Genomic DNA, 16,443 nt, shown 5'->3' with positions numbered 1-16,443 from the left:
CTTTTCGTGGAGCCACAGCTTTTGCCGTTGAGCTATTGCTTGCTGAAATTTTCATCTGGATGCACAACATGTGTACTGGGCATGAGGACATGGCTGTACAGGCAGTCTTGTAGTCGTGGCCGAGTGGTTATGGCGATAGACTTGAAATCCATTGGGGTCTCCCTGCGCAGATTCGAATCCTGCCGACTACGTCCAGGCAGTGCGCAGGACTTAGTTTGCGACCTTCCATGATTGTTTGCAATTCCATTGTTTCTTGGGAAAAGGGATGTGCTAGAAGGGAAAAGCAAAACAGCAGCAGATGCCAGCTAGCTGCCCTGTGGGTTTTCCATTTTTAAAGACATATGACAGAGAATGAATGTGCAGCGGCTATCCTGTAGCTCGCCGTGATCGTATAGTGGTTAGTACTCTGCGTTGTGGCCGCAGCAACCCCGGTTCGAATCCGGGTCACGGCAGGTTTTTCAAGGTGACATTGGCGTTGCACTCTGTGTCGCCATCCTTAATCTCCAGCCTCCTTTTGGTGTAGGCTGTGCTACTGGAACGTCCTGAATGTTTCCTAAAGTGTGGAAGACTAGGGATTCGATATGAGCAACGTGACCTTTGATGCCAGCGTGCTGTGTGGATAAGCATTGATCAAGTCAAGCTTCTAAGGCATGGAAGGAATCTTTTCAATTGTTAAGTCTCCATTCATTGCCACAACAACAGAGAGACCTTCTGCAGTTGCTTTTGATCCATTTAATGTCTCCTACATGACATGGAGTCCTATCTATTGTGTTGTACTGATGTCTACACCTACAACAACCATAAACCCAACCTCACAGTAATCTGTTGTGTTTTAGCAAAATCTACACCAACCATAAGCCTAAACCCCACCTCACGGTAAACTTTTGTGTACCGTAAAGGTCTACGCCGAACACAACCATTAACATTACCTATTTGGAAAGCCTTGCATTGGAGCCCGAATAACTCAGTCGGTAGAGCATCAGACCTTTAATCTGGGTCCAGGGTTCAAGTCCCTGATTGGGCGTATAGGACTTTTCGTGGAGCCACAGCTTTTGCCGTTGAGCTATCGCTTGCTGAAATTTTCATCTAGATGCACAACATGTGTACTGGGCATGAGGACATGGCTGTACAGGCAGTCTTGTAGTCGTGGCCGAGTGGTTATGGCGATAGACTTGAAATCCATTGGGGTCTCCCTGCGCAGATTCGAATCCTGCTGACTACGTCCAGGCAGTGCGCAGACCTTAGTTTGCGACCTTCCATGATTGTTTGCAATTCCATTGTTTCTTGGGAAAAGGGATGTGCTAGAAGGGAAAAGCAAAACGGCAGCAGATGCCAGCTAGCTGCCCTGTGGGCTTTCCATTTTTAAAGACATATGACAGAGAATGAATGTGCAGCGGCTTTCCTGAGCTCGCCGTGATCGTATAGTGGTTAGTACTCTGCGTTGTGGCCGCAGCAACCCCGGTTCGAATCCGGGTCACGGCAGGTTTTTCAAGGTGACATTGGCGTTGCACTCTGTGTCGCCATCCTTAATCTCCAGCCTCCTTTTGGTGTAGGCTGTGCTACTGGAACGTCCTGAATGTTTCCTAAAGTGTGGAAGACTAGGGATTCGATATGAGCAACGCGACCTTTGATGCCAGCGTGCTGTGTGGATAAGCATTGATCAAGTCACGCTTCTAAGGCATGGAAGGAATCTTTTCAATTGTTAAGTCTCCATTCATTGCCACAACAACAGAGAGAACTTCTGCAGTTGCTTTTGATCCATTTAATGTCTCCTACATGACATGGAGTCCTATCTATTGTGTTGTACTGATGTCTACACCTACAACAACCATAAACCCAACCTCACAGTAATCTGTTGTGTTTTAGCAAAATCTACACCAACCATAAGCCTAAACCCCACCTCACGGTAAACTTTTGTGTACCGTAAAGGTCTACGCCGAACACAACCATTAACATTACCTATTTGAAAAGCCTTGCATTGGAGCCCGAATAACTCAGTCAGTAGAGCATCAGACCTTTAATCAGGGTCCAGGGTTCAAGTCCCTGATTGGGCGTATAGGACTTTTCGTGGAGCCACAGCTTTTGCCGTTGAGCTATCGCTTGCTGAAATTTTCATCTGGATGCACAACATGTGTACTGGGCATGAGGACATGGCTGTACAGAAAGTCTTGTAGTCGTGGCCGAGTGGTTAAGGCGATGGACTTGAAATCCATTGGGGTCTCCCTGCGCAGGTTCGAATCCTGCCGACTACGTCCAGGCAGTGAGCAGACCTTAGTTTGCGATCTTCCATGATTGTTTGCAATTCCATTGTTTCTTGGGAAAAGGGATGTGCTAGAAGGGAAAAGCAAAACGGCAGCAGATGCCAGCAAGCTGCCCTGTGGGCTTTCCATTTTTAAAGACATATGACAGAGAATGAATGAGCAGCGGCTTTCCCATAGCTCGCCGTGATCGTATAGTGGTTAGTACTCTGCATTGTGGCCGCAGCAACCCCGGTTCGAATCCGGGTCACGGCAGGTTTTTCAAGGTGACATTGGCGTTGCACTCTGTGTCGCCATCCTTAATCTCCAGCCTCCTTTTAGTGCAGGCTGTGCTACTGGAACGTCCTGAATGTTTCCTAAAGTGTGGAAGACTAGGGATTTGATATGAGCAACGGGACCTTTGATGCCAGCGTGCTGTGTGGATAAGCACTGATCAAGTCACGCTTCTAAGCCATGGAAGGAATCTTTTCAATTGTTAAGTCTCCATTCATTGCCACAACAACAGAGAGACCTTCTGCAGTTGCTTTTGATCCATTTAATGTCTCCTACATGACATGGAGTCCTATCTATTGTGTTGTACTGATGTCTACACCTACAACAACCATAAACCCAACCTCACAGTAATCTGTTGTGTTTTAGCAAAATCTACACCAACCATAAGCCTAAACCCCACCTCACGGTAAACTTTTGTGTACCGTAAAAGTCTGCGCCGAACACAACCATTAACATTACCTACTTGTAAAACCTTGCATTGCAGCCCGGATAACTCAGTTGGTAGAGCATCAGACTTTTAATCAGAGGGTCCAGGGTTCAAGTCCCTGATTGGGCGTATAGGACTTTTCATGGAGCCACAGCTTTTGCCGTTGAGCTATCGCTTGCTGAAATTTTCATCTAGATGCACAACATGTGTACTGGGCATGAGGACATGGCTGTACAGGCAGTCTTATAGTCGTGGCCGAGGCGATGGACTTGAAATCCATTGGGGTCTTCCTGTGCAGGTTAGAATCCTGCCGACTATGTCCAGGCAGTGCGCAGACCTTAGTTTGCGACCTTCCATGATTGTTTGCAATTTCATTGTTTCTTGGGAAAAGGGATGTGGTAGAAGGGAAAAGCAAAACGGCAGCAGACGACAGCTAGCTGTCCTGGGGGCCTTCCATTTTTAAAGACATATGACAGAGAATGAATGTGCAGCGGCTATCCCGTAGCTTGCCGTGATCGTATAGTGGTTAGTACTCTGCGTTGTGGCCGCAGCAACCCCGGTTCGAATCCGGGTCACGGCAGGTTTTTCAAGGTGACATTGGCGTTGCACTCTGTGTCGCCATCCTTAATCTCCAGCCTCCTTTTGGTGTAGGCTGTGCTACTGGAACGTCCTGAATGTTTCCTAAAGTGTGGAAGACTAGGGATTCGATATGAGCAACGCGACCTTTGATGCCAGCGTGCTGTGTGGATAAGCACTGATCAAGTCACGCTTCTAAGGCATGGAAGGAATCTTTTCAATTGTTAAGTCTCCATTCATTGCCACAACAACAGAGAGACCTTCTGCAGTTGCTTTTGATCCATTTAATGTCTCCTACATGACATGGAGTCCTATCTATTGTGTTGTACTGATGTCTACACCTACAACAACCATAAACCCAACCTCACAGTAATCTGTTGTGTTTTAGCAAAATCTACACCAACCATAAGCCTATACCCCACCTCACGATAAACTTTTGTGTACCGTAAAGGTCTACGCCGAACACAACCATTAACATTACCTATTTGAAAAGCCTTGCATTGGAGCCCGAATAACTCAGTCAGTAGAGCATCAGACCTTTAATCAGGGTCCAGGGTTCAAGTCCCTGATTGGGCGTATAGGACTTTTCGTGGAGCCACAGCTTTTGCCGTTGAGCTATCGCTTGCTGAAATTTTCATCTGGATGCACAACATGTGTACTGGGCATGAGGACATGGCTGTACAGGCAGTCTTGTAGTCGTGGCCGAGTGGTTAAGGCGATGGACTTGAAATCCATTGGGGTCTCCCTGCGCAGGTTCGAATCCTGCCGACTACGTCCAGGCAGTGAGCAGACCTTAGTTTGCGATCTTCCATGATTGTTTGCAATTCCATTGTTTCTTGGGAAAAAGGATGTGCTAGAAGGGAAAAGCAAAACGGCAGCAGATGCCAGCAAGCTGCCCTGTGGGCTTTCCATTTTTAAAGACATATGACAGAGAATGAATGAGCAGCGGCTTTCCCATAGCTTGCCGTGATCGTATAGTGGTTAGTACTCTGCGTTGTGGCCGCAGCAACCCCGGTTCGAATCCGGGTCACGGCAGGTTTTTCAAGGTGACATTGGCGTTGCACTCTGTGTCGCCATCCTTAATCTCCAGCCTCCTTTTAGTGCAGGCTGTGCTACTGGAACGTCCTGAATGTTTCCTAAAGTGTGGAAGACTAGGGATTTGATATGAGCAACGGGACCTTTGATGCCAGCGTGCTGTGTGGATAAGCACTGATCAAGTCACGCTTCTAAGGCATGGAAGGAATCTTTTCAATTGTTAAGTCTCCATTCATTGCCACAACAACAGAGAGACCTTCTGCAGTTGCTTTTGATCCATTTAATGTCTCCTACATGACATGGAGTCCTATCTATTGTGTTGTACTGATGTCTACACCTACAACAACCATAAACCCAACCTCACAGTAATCTGTTGTGTTTTAGCAAAATCTACACCAACCATAAGCCTAAACCCCACCTCACGGTAAACTTTTGTGTACCGTAAAAGTCTGCGCCGAACACAACCATTAACATTACCTACTTGTAAAACCTTGCATTGCAGCCCGGATAACTCAGTCGGTAGAGCATCAGACTTTTAATCAGAGGGTCCAGGGTTCAAGTCCTTGATTGGGCGTATAGGACTTTTCATGGAGCCACAGCTTTTGCCGTTGAGCTATCGCTTGCTGAAATTTTCATCTGGATGCACAACATGTGTACTGGGCATGAGGACATGGCTGTACAGGCAGTCTTGTAGTCGTGGCCGAGTGGTTAAGGCGATGGACTTGAAATCCATTGGGGTCTCCCTGCGCAGGTTCGAATCCTGCCGACTACGTCCAGGCAGTGAGCAGACCTTAGTTTGCGACCTTCCATGATTGTTTGCAATTCCATTGTTTCTTGGGAAAAGGGATGTGCTAGAAGGGAAAAGCAAAACGGCAGCAGATGCCAGCTAGCTGCCCTGTGGGCTTTCCATTTTTAAAGACATATGACAGAGAATGACTGAGCAGCGGCTTTCCCGTAGCTCGCCGTGATCGTATAGTGGTTAGTACTCTGCGTTGTGGCCGCAGCAACCCCGGTTCGAATCCGGGTCACGGCAGGTTTTTCAAGGTGACATTGGCGTTGCACTCTGTGTCGCCATCCTTAATCTCCAGCCTCCTTTTGGTGTAGGCTGTGCTACTGGAACGTCCTGAATGTTTCCTAAAGTGTGGAAGACTAGGGATTCGATATGAGCAACGCGACCTTTGATGCCAGCGTGCTGTGTGGATAAGCATTGATCAAGTCACGCTTCTAAGGCATGGAAGGAATCTTTTCAATTGCTAAGTCTCCATTCATTGCCACAACAACAGAGAGACCTTCTGCAGTTGCTTTTGATCCATTTAATGTCTCCTACATGACATGGAGTCCTATCTATTGTGTTGTACTGATGTCTACACCTACAACAACCATAAACCCAACCTCACAGTAATCTGTTGTGTTTTAGCAAAATCTACACCAACCATAAGCCTAAACCCCACCTCACGGTAAACTTTTGTTTACCGTAAAGGTCTACGCCGAACACAACCATTAACATTACCTATTTGGAAAGCCTTGCATTGGAGCCCGAATAACTCAGTCGGTAGAGCATCAGACCTTTAATCAGGGTCCAGGGTTCAAGTCCCTGATTGGGCGTATAGGACTTTTCGTGGAGCCACAGCTTTTGCCGTTGAGCTATCGCTTGCTGAAATTTTCATCTGGATGCACAACATATGTACTGGGCATGAGGACATGGCTTTACAGGCAGTCTTGTAGTCGTGGCCGAGTGGTTAAGGCGATGGACTTGAAATCCATTGGGGTCTCCCTGCGCAGGTTCGAATCCTACCGACTACGTCCAGGCAGTGCGCAGACCTTAGTTTGCGACCTTCCATGATTGTTTGAAATTCCATTTTTTCTTGGGAAAAGGGATGTGCTAGAAGGGAAAAGCAAAACGGCAGCAGACGCCAGCTAGCTGCCCTGGGGGCCTTCCATTTTTAAAGACATATGACAGAGAATGAATGTGCAGCGGCTATCCCGTAGCTCGCCGTGATCGTATAGTGGTTAGTACTCTGCGTTGTGGCCGCAGCAACCCCGGTTCGAATCCGGGTCACGGCAGGTTTTTCAAGGTGACATTGGCGTTGCACTCTGTGTCGCCATCCTTAATCTCCAGCCTCCTTTTGGTGTAGGCTGTGCTACTGGAACGTCCTGAATGTTTCCTAAAGTGTGGAAGACTAGGGATTCGATATGAGCAACGCGACCATTAATGCCAGCGTGCTGTGTGGATAAGCATTGATCAAGTCACGCTTCTAAGGCATGGAAGGAATCTTTTCAATTGCTAAGTCTCCATTCATTGCCACAACTACAGAGAGACCTTCTGCAGTTGCTTTTGATCCATTTAATGTCTCCTACATGACATGGAGTCCTATCTATTGTGTTGTACTGATGTCTACACCTACAACAACCATAAACCCAACCTCACAGTAATCTGTTGTGTTTTAGCAAAATCTACACCAACCATAAGCCTAAACCCCACCTCACGGTAAACTTTTGTGTACCGTAAAGGTCTACGCCGAACACAACCATTAACATTACCTATTTGGAAAGCCTTGCATTGGAGCCCGAATAACTCAGTCGGTAGAGCATCAGACCTTTAATCTGGGTCCAGGGTTCAAGTCCCTGATTGGGCGTATAGGACTTTTCGTGGAGCCACAGCTTTTGCCGTTGAGCTATCGCTTGCTGAAATTTTCATCTAGATGCACAACATGTGTACTGGGCATGAGGACATGGCTGTACAGGCAGTCTTGTAGTCGTGGCCGAGTGGTTAAGGCGATGTACTTGAAATCCATTGGGGTCTCTCTGCGCAGGTTCGAATCCTGCCGACTACGTCCAGGCAGTGCGCAGACCTTAGTTTGCGACCTTCCATGATTGTTTGCAATTCCATTGTTTCTTGGGAAAAGGGATGTGCTAGAAGGGAAAAGCAAAACGGCAGCAGACGCCAGCTAGCTGCCCTGGGGGCCTTCCATTTTTAAAGAAATATGACTGAGAATGAAGGTGCAGTGGCTATCCTGTAGCTCGCCGTGATCGTATAGTGGTTAGTACTTTGCGTTGTGGCTGCAGCAACCCCGGTTCGAATCCGGGTCACGGCAGGTTTTTCAAGGTGACATTGGCGTTGCACTCTGTGTCGCCATCCTTAATCTTCAGCCTCCTTTTGGTGTAGGCTGTGCTACTGGAACGTCCTGAATGTTTCCTAAAGTGTGGAAGCCCAAGGATTCGATATGAGCAACGCGACCTTTGATGCCAGCGTGCTGTGTGGATAAGCATTGATCAAGTCACGCTTCTAAGGCATGGAAGGAATCTTTTCAATTGCTAAGTCTCCATTCATTGCCACAACAACAGAGAGACCTTCTGCAGTTGCTTTTGATCCATTTAATGTCTCCTACATGACATGGAGTCCTATCTATTGTGTTGTACTGATGTCTACACCTACAACAACCATAAACCCAACCTCACAGTAATCTGTTGTGTTTTAGCAAAATCTACACCAACCATAAGCCTAAACCCCACCTCACGGTAAACTTTTGTGTACCGTAAAGGTCTACGCCGAACACAACCATTAACATTACCTATTTGAAAAGCCTTGCATTGGAGCCCGAATAACTCAGTCAGTAGAGCATCAGACCTTTAATCAGGGTCCAGGGTTCAAGTCCCTGATTGGGCGTATAGGACTTTTCGTGGAGCCACAGCTTTTGCCGTTGAGCTATCGCTTGCTGAAATTTTCATCTAGATGCACAACATGTGTACTGGGCATGAGGACATGGCTGTACAGGCAGTCTTGTAGTCGTGGCCGAGTGGTTAAGGCGATGGACTTGAAATCCATTGGGGTCTCCCTGCGCAGGTTCGAATCCTGCCGACTACGTCCAGGCAGTGCGCAGACCTTACTTTGCGATCTTCCATGATTGTTTGCAATTCCATTGTTTCTTGGGAAAAGGGATGTGCTGGAAGGGAAAGGCAAAACAGCAGCAGACGCCAGCTAGCTGCCCTGGGGGCCTTTCATTTTTAAAGACATATGACTGCGAATGAAGGTGCAGCAGCTATCCCGTAGCTCGCCGTGATCGTATAGTGGTTAGTACTCTGCGTTGTGGCCGCAGCAACCCCGGTTCGAATCCGGGCCACGGCAGGTTTTTCAAGGTGACAATGGCGTTGCACTCTGTGTCGCCATCCTTAATCTCCAGCCTCCTTTTGGTGTAGGCTGTGCTACTGGAACGTCCTGAATGTTTCCTAAAGTGTGGAAGACTAGGGATTCGATATGAGCAACGTGACCTTTGATGCCAGCGTGCTGTGTGGATAAGCATTGATTAAGTCACGCTTCTAAGGCATGGAAGGAATCTTTTCAATTGTTAAGTCTCCATTCATTGCCACAACAACAGAGAGACCTTCTGCAGTTGCTTTTGATCCATTTAATGTCTCCTACATGACATGGAGTCCTATCTATTGTGTTGTACTGATGTCTACACCTACAACAACCATAAACCCAACCTCACAGTAATCTGTTGTGTTTTAGCAAAATCTACACCAACCATAAGCCTAAACCCCACCTCACGGTAAACTTTTGTGTACCGTAAAGGTCTACGCCGAACACAACCATTAACATTACCTATTTGGAAAGCCTTGCATTGCAGCCTGAATAACTCAGTCGGTAGAGCATCAGACCTTTAATCAGGGTCCAGGGTTCAAGTCCCTGATTGGGCGTATAGGACTTTTCGTGGAGCCACAGCTTTTGCCGTTGAGCTATCGCTTGCTGAAATTTTCATCTAGATGCACAACATGTGTACTGGGCATGAGGACATGGCTGTACAGGCAGTCTTGTAGTCGTGGCCGAGTGGTTACGGCGATGGACTTGAAATCCATTGGGGTCTCCCTGCGCAGGTTGGAATCCTGCCGACTACATCCAGGCAGTGCGCAGACCTTAGTTTGCGACCTTCCATGATTGTTTGCAATTCCATTGTTTCTTGGGAAAAAGGATGTGCTAGAAGGGAAAAGCAAAACGGCAGCAGATGCCAGCAAGCTGCCCTGGGGGCCTTCCATTTTTAAAGACATATGACAGAGAATGCATGTGCAGCGGCTATCCCGTAGCTCGCCGTGATCGTATAGTGGTTAGTACTCTGCGTTGTGGCCGCAGCAACCCCGGTTCGAATCCGGGTCACGGCAGGTTTTTCAAGGTGACATTGGCGTTGCACTCTGTGTCGCCATCCTTAATCTCCAGCCTCCTTTTGGTGTAGGCTGTGCTACTGGAACGTCCTGAATGTTTCCTAAAGTGTGGAAGACTAGGGATTCGATATGAGCAACGCGACCTTTGATGCCAGCGTGCTGTGTGGATAAGCATTGATCAAGTCACGCTTCTAAGGCATGGAAGGAATCTTTTCAATTGCTAAGTCTCCATTCATTGCCACAACAACAGAGAGACCTTCTGCAGTTGCTTTTGATCCATTTAATGTCTCCTACATGACATGGAGTCCTATCTATTGTGTTGTACTGATGTCTACACCTACAACAACCATAAACCCAACCTCACAGTAATCTGTTGTGTTTTAGCAAAATCTACACCAACCATAAGCCTAAACCCCACCTCACGGTAAACTTTTGTGTACCGTAAAAGTCTACGCCGAACACAACCATTAACATTACCTATTTGGAAAGCCTTGCATTGGAGCCCGAATAACTCAGTCGGTAGAGCATCAGACCTTTAATCAGGGTCCAGGGTTCAAGTCCCTGATTGGGCGTATAGGACTTTTCGTGGAGCCACAGCTTTTGCCGTTGAGCTATCGCTTGCTGAAATTTTCATCTAGATGCACAACATGTGTACTGGGCATGAGGACATGGCTGTACAGGCAGTCTTGTAGTCGTGGCCGAGTGGTTAAGGCGATGGACTTGAAATCCATTGGGGTCTCCCTGTGCAGGTTCGAATCCTGCCGACTACGTCCAGGCAGTGCGCAGACCTTAGTTTGCGACTTTCCATGATTGTTTGCAATTCCATTGTTTCTTGGGAAAAGGGATGTGGTAGAAGGGAAAAGCAAAACGGCAGCAGACGCCAGCTAGCTGCCCTGGGGGCCTTCCATTTTTAAAAACATATGACAAAGAATGAATGTGCAGCGGCTATCCCGTAGCTTGCCGTGATCGTATAGTGGTTAGTACTCTGCGTTGTGGCCGCAGCAACCCCTGTTTGAATCCGGGTCACGGCAGGTTTTTCAAGGTGACATTGGCGTTGCACTCTGTGTCGCCATCCTTAATCTCCAGCCTCCTTTTGGTGTAGGCTGTGCTACTGGAACGTCCTGAATGTTTCCTAAAGTGTGGAAGACTAGGGATTCGATATGAGCAACGATACCATTAATGCCAGCGTGCTGTGTGGATAAGCATTGATCAAGTCACGCTTCTAAGGCATGGAAGGAATCTTTTCAATTGCTAAGTCTCCATTCATTGCCACAACTACAGAGAGACCTTCTGCAGTTGCTTTTGATCCATTTAATGTCTCCTACATGACATGGAGTCCTATCTATTGTGTTGTACTGATGTCTACACCTACAACAACCATAAACCCAACCTCACAGTAATCTGTTGTGTTTTAGCAAAATCTACACCAACCATAAGCCTAAACCCCACCTCACGGTAAACTTTTGTGTACCGTAAAGGTCTACGCCGAACACAACCATTAACATTACCTATTTGGAAAGCCTTGCATTGGAGCCCGAATAACTCAGTCGGTAGAGCATCAGACCTTTAATCAGGGTCCAGGGTTCAAGTCCCTGATTGGGCGTATAGGACTTTTCGTGGAGCCACAGCTTTTGCCGTTGAGCTATCGCTTGCTGAAATTTTCATCTAGATGCACAACATGTGTACTGGGCATGAGGACATGGCTGTACAGGCAGTCTTGTAGTCGTGGCTGAGTGGTTAAGGCGATGGACTTGAAATCCATTGGGGTCTCCCTGCGCAGGTTCGAATCCTGCCGACTACGTCCAGGCAGTGCGCAGACCTTAGTTTGCGACCTTCCATGATTGTTTGCAATTCCATTGTTTCTTGGGAAAAGGGATGTGATAGAAGGGAAAAGCAAAACGGCAGCAGACGCCAGCTAGCTGCCCTGGGGGCCTTCCATTTTTAAAGACATATGACAGAGAATGCATGTGCAGCGGCTATCCCGTAGCTCGCCGTGATCGTATAGTGGTTAGTACTCTGCGTTGTGGCCGCAGCAACCCCGGTTCGAATCCGGGTCACGGCAGGTTTTTCAAGGTGACATTGGCGTTGCATTCTGTGTCGCCATCCTTAATCTCCAGCCTCCTTTTAGTGCAGGCTGTGCTACTGGAACGTCCTGAATGTTTCCTAAAGTGTGGAAGACTAGGGATTTGATATGAGCAACGGGACCTTTGATGCCAGCGTGCTGTGTGGATAAGCACTGATCAAGTCACGCTTCTAAGGCATGGAAGGAATCTTTTCAATTGTTAAGTCTCCATTCATTGCCACAACAACAGAGAGACCTTCTGCAGTTGCTTTTGATCCATTTAATGTCTCCTACATGACATGGAGTCCTATCTATTGTGTTGTACTGATGTCTACACCTACAACAACCATAAACCCAACCTCACAGTAATCTGTTGTGTTTTAGCAAAATCTACACCAACCATAAGCCTAAACCCCACCTCACGGTAAACTTTTGTTTACCGTAAAGGTCTACGCCGAACACAACCATTAACATTACCTATTTGGAAAGCCTTGCATTGGAGCCCGAATAACTCAGTCGGTAGAGCATCAGACCTTTAATCAGGGTCCAGGGTTTAAGTCCCTGATTGGGCGTATAGGACTTTTCATGGAGCCACAGCTTTTGCCGTTGAGCTATCGCTTGCTGAAATTTTCATCTAGATGCACAACATGTGTACTGGGCATGAGGACATGGCTGTACAGGCAGTCTTGTAGTCGTGGCCGAGGCGATGGACTTGAAATCCATTGGGGTCTCCCTGTGCAGGTTCGAATCCTGCCGACTACGTCCAGGCAGTGCGCAGACCTTAGTTTGCGACCTTCCATGATTGTTTGCAATTCTATTGTTTCTTGGGAAAAGGGATGTGCTAGAAGGGAAAAGCAAAACGGCAGCAGACGCCAGCTAGCTGCCCTGGGGGCCTTCCATTTTTAAAGAAATATGACTGAGAATGAAGGTGCAGTGGCTATCCTGTAGCTCGCCGTGATCGTATAGTGGTTAGTACTCTGCGTTGTGGCTGCAGCAACCCCGGTTCGAATCCGGGCCACGGCAGGTTTTTCAAGGTGACATTGGCGTTGCACTCTGTGTCGCCATCCTTAATCTCCAGCCTCCTTTTGGTGTAGGCTGTGCTACTGGAACGTCCTGAATGTTTCCTAAAGTGTGGAAGACTAGGGATTCGATATGAGCAACGCGACCTTTGATGCCAGCGTGCTGTGTGGATAAGCATTGATCAAGTCACGCTTCTAAGGCATGGAAGGAATCTTTTCAATTGCTAAGTCTCCATTCATTGCCACAACAACAGAGAGACCTTCTGCAGTTGCTTTTGATCCATTTAATGTCTCCTACATGACATGGAGTCCTATCTATTGTGTTGTACTGATGTCTACACCTACAACAACCATAAACCCAACCTCACAGTAATCTGTTGTGTTTTAGCAAAATCTACACCAACCATAAGCCTAAACCCCACCTCACGGTAAACTTTTGTGTACCGTAAAGGTCTACGCCGAACACAACCATTAACATTACCTATTTGGAAAGCCTTGCATTGGAGCCCGAATAACTCAGTCGGTAGAGCATCAGACCTTTAATCAGGGTCCAGGGTTTAAGTCCCTGATTGGGCGTATAGGACTTTTCATGGAGCCACAGCTTTTGCCGTTGAGCTATCGCTTGCTGAAATTTTCATCTAGATGCACAACATGTGTACTGGGCATGAGGACATGGCTGTACAGGCAGTCTTGTAGTCGTGGCCGAGGCGATGGACTTGAAATCCATTGGGGTCTCCCTGTGCAGGTTCGAATCCTGCCGACTACGTCCAGGCAGTGCGCAGACCTTAGTTTGCGACCTTCCATGATTGTTTGCAATTCTATTGTTTCTTGGGAAAAGGGATGTGCTAGAAGGGAAAAGCAAAACGGCAGCAGACGCCAGCTAGCTGCCCTGGGGGCCTTCCATTTTTAAAGAAATATGACTGAGAATGAAGGTGCAGTGGCTATCCTGTAGCTCGCCGTGATCGTATAGTGGTTAGTACTCTGCGTTGTGGCTGCAGCAACCCCGGTTCGAATCCGGGCCACGGCAGGTTTTTCAAGGTGACATTGGCGTTGCACTCTGTGTCGCCATCCTTAATCTCCAGCCTCCTTTTGGTGTAGGCTGTGCTACTGGAACGTCCTGAATGTTTCCTAAAGTGTGGAAGACTAGGGATTCGATATGAGCAACGCGACCTTTGATGCCAGCGTGCTGTGTGGATAAGCATTGATCAAGTCACGCTTCTAAGGCATGGAAGGAATCTTTTCAATTGCTAAGTCTCCATTCATTGCCACAACAACAGAGAGACCTTCTGCAGTTGCTTTTGATCCATTTAATGTCTCCTACATGACATGGAGTCCTATCTATTGTGTTGTACTGATGTCTACACCTACAACAACCATAAACCCAACCTCACAGTAATCTGTTGTGTTTTAGCAAAATCTACACCAACCATAAGCCTAAACCCCACCTCACGGTAAACTTTTGTGTACCGTAAAGGTCTACGCCGAACACAACCATTAACATTACCTATTTGGAAAGCCTTGCATTGGAGCCCGAATAACTCAGTCGGTAGAGCATCAGACCTTTAATCAGGGTCCAGGGTTCAAGTCCCTGATTGGGCGTATAGGACTTTTCGTGGAGCCACAGCTTTTGCCGTTGAGCTATCGCTTGCTGAAATTTTCATCTAGATGCACAACATGTGTACTGGGCATGAGGACATGGCTGTACAGGCAGTCTTGTAGTCGTGGCCGAGTGGTTAAGGCGATGGACTTGAAATCCATTGGGGTCTCCCTGCGCAGGTTCGAATCCTGCTGACTACGTCCAGGCAGTGCGCAGACCTTAGTTTGCGACCTTCCATGATTGTTTGCAATTCCATTGTTTCTTGGGAAAAGGGATGTGCTAGAAGGGAAAAGCAAAACGGCAGCAGACGCCAGCTAGCTGCCCTGGGGGCCTTCCATTTTTAAAGACATATGACAGAGAATGAATGTGCAGCGGCTATCCCGTAGCTCGCCGTGATCGTATAGTGGTTAGTACTCTGCGTTGTGGCCGCAGCAACCCCGGTTCGAATCCGGGTCACGGCAGGTTTTTCAAGGTGACATTGGCGTTGCACTCTGTGTCGCCATCCTTAATCTCCAGCCTCCTTTTAGTGCAGGCTGTGCTACTGGAACGTCCTGAATGTTTCCTAAAGTGTGGAAGACTAGGGATTTGATATGAGCAACGGGACCTTTGATGCCAGCATGCTGTGTGGATAAGCACTGATCAAGTCACGCTTCTAAGGCATGGAAGGAATCTTTTCAGTTGTTAAGTCTCCATTCATTGCCACATCAACAGAGAGACCTTCTGCAGTTGCTTTTGATCCATTTAATGTCTCCTACATGACATGGAGTCCTATCTATTGTGTTGTACTGATGTCTACACCTACAACAACCATAAATCCAACCTCACAGTAATCTGTTGTGTTTTAGCAAAATCTACACCAACCATAAGCCTAAACCCCACCTCACGGTAAACTTTTGTGTACCGTAAAGGTCTACGCCGAACACAACCATTAACATTACCTATTTGAAAAGCCTTGCATTGGAGCCCGAATAACTCAGTCAGTAGAGCATCAGACCTTTAATCAGGGTCCAGGGTTCAAGTCCCTGATTGGGCGTATAGGACTTTTCGTGGAGCCACAGCTTTTGCCGTTGAGCTATCGCTTGCTGAAATTTTCATCTAGATGCACAACATGTGTACTGGGCATGAGGACATGGCTGTACAGGCAGTCTTGTAGTCGTGGCCGAGTGGTTAAGGCGATGGACTTGAAATCCATTGGGGTCTCCCTGCGCAGGTTCGAATCCTGCCGACTACGTCCAGGCAGTGCGCAGACCTTACTTTGCGATCTTCCTTGATTGTTTGCAATTCCATTGTTTCTTGGGAAAAGGGATGTGCTAGAAGGGAAAGGCAAAACAGCAGCAGACGCCAGCTAGCTGCCCTGGGGGCCTTTCATTTTTAAAGACATATGACTGCGAATGAATGTGCAGCAGCTATCCCGTAGCTCGCCGTGATCGTATAGTGGTTAGTACTCTGCGTTGTGGCCGCAGCAACCCCGGTTCGAATCCGGGCCACGGCAGGTTTTTCAAGGTGACATTGGCGTTGCACTCTGTGTCGCCATCCTTAATCTCCAGCCTCCTTTTGGTGTAGGCTGTGCTACTGGAACGTCCTGAATGTTTCCTAAAGTGTGGAAGACTAGGGATTCGATATGAGCAACGTGACCTTTGATGCCAGCGTGCTGTGTGGATAAGCATTGATCAAGTCACGCTTCTAAGGCATGGAAGGAATCTTTTCAATTGTTAAGTCTCCATTCATTGCCACAACAACAGAGAGACCTTCTGCAGTTGCTTTTGATCCATTTAATGTCTCCTACATGACATGGAGTCCTATCTATTGTGTTGTACTGATGTCTACACCTACAACAACCATAAACCCAACCTCACAGTAATCTGTTGTGTTTTAGCAAAATCTACACCAACCATAAGCCTAAACCCCACCTCACGGTAAACTTTTGTGTACCGTAAAGGTCTACGCCGAACACAACCATTAACATTACCTATTTGAAAAGCCTTGCATTGGAGCCCGAATAACTCAGTCGGTAGAGCATCAGACCTTTAATCAGGGTC

General features: G+C 47.4%; 1 protein-coding gene and 22 non-coding genes across 24 annotated transcripts in view; all 23 read left to right on the top strand.

The window, feature by feature from the left end:
* The window catches only part of LOC141381662 (uncharacterized), a 53,033-nt gene that overhangs the window by 17,595 nt on the left and 18,995 nt on the right, over positions 1 to 16,443 (top strand). The gene's annotated exons all lie outside the window — the stretch shown is intronic.
* trnas-uga (transfer RNA serine (anticodon UGA)) lies at positions 110 to 191 on the top strand. Its single transcript has one exon. It is a non-coding gene; the product is annotated as a tRNA-Ser (tRNA).
* Positions 381 to 452, top strand: trnah-gug (transfer RNA histidin (anticodon GUG)). The gene has a single exon. It is a non-coding gene; the product is annotated as a tRNA-His (tRNA).
* Positions 1,141 to 1,222, top strand: trnas-uga (transfer RNA serine (anticodon UGA)). The gene has a single exon. It is a non-coding gene; the product is annotated as a tRNA-Ser (tRNA).
* trnah-gug (transfer RNA histidin (anticodon GUG)) lies at positions 1,411 to 1,482 on the top strand. The gene has a single exon. It is a non-coding gene; the product is annotated as a tRNA-His (tRNA).
* Positions 2,171 to 2,252, top strand: trnas-uga (transfer RNA serine (anticodon UGA)). Its single transcript has one exon. It is a non-coding gene; the product is annotated as a tRNA-Ser (tRNA).
* trnah-gug (transfer RNA histidin (anticodon GUG)) lies at positions 3,467 to 3,538 on the top strand. Its single transcript has one exon. It is a non-coding gene; the product is annotated as a tRNA-His (tRNA).
* Positions 4,227 to 4,308, top strand: trnas-uga (transfer RNA serine (anticodon UGA)). The gene has a single exon. It is a non-coding gene; the product is annotated as a tRNA-Ser (tRNA).
* trnah-gug (transfer RNA histidin (anticodon GUG)) lies at positions 4,498 to 4,569 on the top strand. The gene has a single exon. It is a non-coding gene; the product is annotated as a tRNA-His (tRNA).
* On the top strand, positions 5,260 to 5,341 carry trnas-uga (transfer RNA serine (anticodon UGA)). Its single transcript has one exon. It is a non-coding gene; the product is annotated as a tRNA-Ser (tRNA).
* trnah-gug (transfer RNA histidin (anticodon GUG)) lies at positions 5,531 to 5,602 on the top strand. The gene has a single exon. It is a non-coding gene; the product is annotated as a tRNA-His (tRNA).
* Positions 6,291 to 6,372, top strand: trnas-uga (transfer RNA serine (anticodon UGA)). The gene has a single exon. It is a non-coding gene; the product is annotated as a tRNA-Ser (tRNA).
* On the top strand, positions 6,562 to 6,633 carry trnah-gug (transfer RNA histidin (anticodon GUG)). Its single transcript has one exon. It is a non-coding gene; the product is annotated as a tRNA-His (tRNA).
* trnas-uga (transfer RNA serine (anticodon UGA)) lies at positions 7,322 to 7,403 on the top strand. Its single transcript has one exon. It is a non-coding gene; the product is annotated as a tRNA-Ser (tRNA).
* Positions 8,353 to 8,434, top strand: trnas-uga (transfer RNA serine (anticodon UGA)). Its single transcript has one exon. It is a non-coding gene; the product is annotated as a tRNA-Ser (tRNA).
* trnas-uga (transfer RNA serine (anticodon UGA)) lies at positions 9,384 to 9,465 on the top strand. Its single transcript has one exon. It is a non-coding gene; the product is annotated as a tRNA-Ser (tRNA).
* On the top strand, positions 9,655 to 9,726 carry trnah-gug (transfer RNA histidin (anticodon GUG)). Its single transcript has one exon. It is a non-coding gene; the product is annotated as a tRNA-His (tRNA).
* trnas-uga (transfer RNA serine (anticodon UGA)) lies at positions 10,415 to 10,496 on the top strand. Its single transcript has one exon. It is a non-coding gene; the product is annotated as a tRNA-Ser (tRNA).
* Positions 11,446 to 11,527, top strand: trnas-uga (transfer RNA serine (anticodon UGA)). The gene has a single exon. It is a non-coding gene; the product is annotated as a tRNA-Ser (tRNA).
* trnah-gug (transfer RNA histidin (anticodon GUG)) lies at positions 11,717 to 11,788 on the top strand. Its single transcript has one exon. It is a non-coding gene; the product is annotated as a tRNA-His (tRNA).
* On the top strand, positions 14,523 to 14,604 carry trnas-uga (transfer RNA serine (anticodon UGA)). Its single transcript has one exon. It is a non-coding gene; the product is annotated as a tRNA-Ser (tRNA).
* trnah-gug (transfer RNA histidin (anticodon GUG)) lies at positions 14,794 to 14,865 on the top strand. The gene has a single exon. It is a non-coding gene; the product is annotated as a tRNA-His (tRNA).
* Positions 15,554 to 15,635, top strand: trnas-uga (transfer RNA serine (anticodon UGA)). The gene has a single exon. It is a non-coding gene; the product is annotated as a tRNA-Ser (tRNA).

Source organism: Danio rerio, chromosome 4 (genome assembly GCF_049306965.1).
Source record: "Danio rerio strain Tuebingen ecotype United States chromosome 4, GRCz12tu, whole genome shotgun sequence".
In the NCBI taxonomy this organism is placed as follows: domain Eukaryota; kingdom Metazoa; phylum Chordata; class Actinopteri; order Cypriniformes; family Danionidae; genus Danio; species Danio rerio.
The sequence above is the reverse complement of the archived record's forward strand: the minus strand, read 5'-3'. Positions and strand labels throughout refer to the sequence as shown.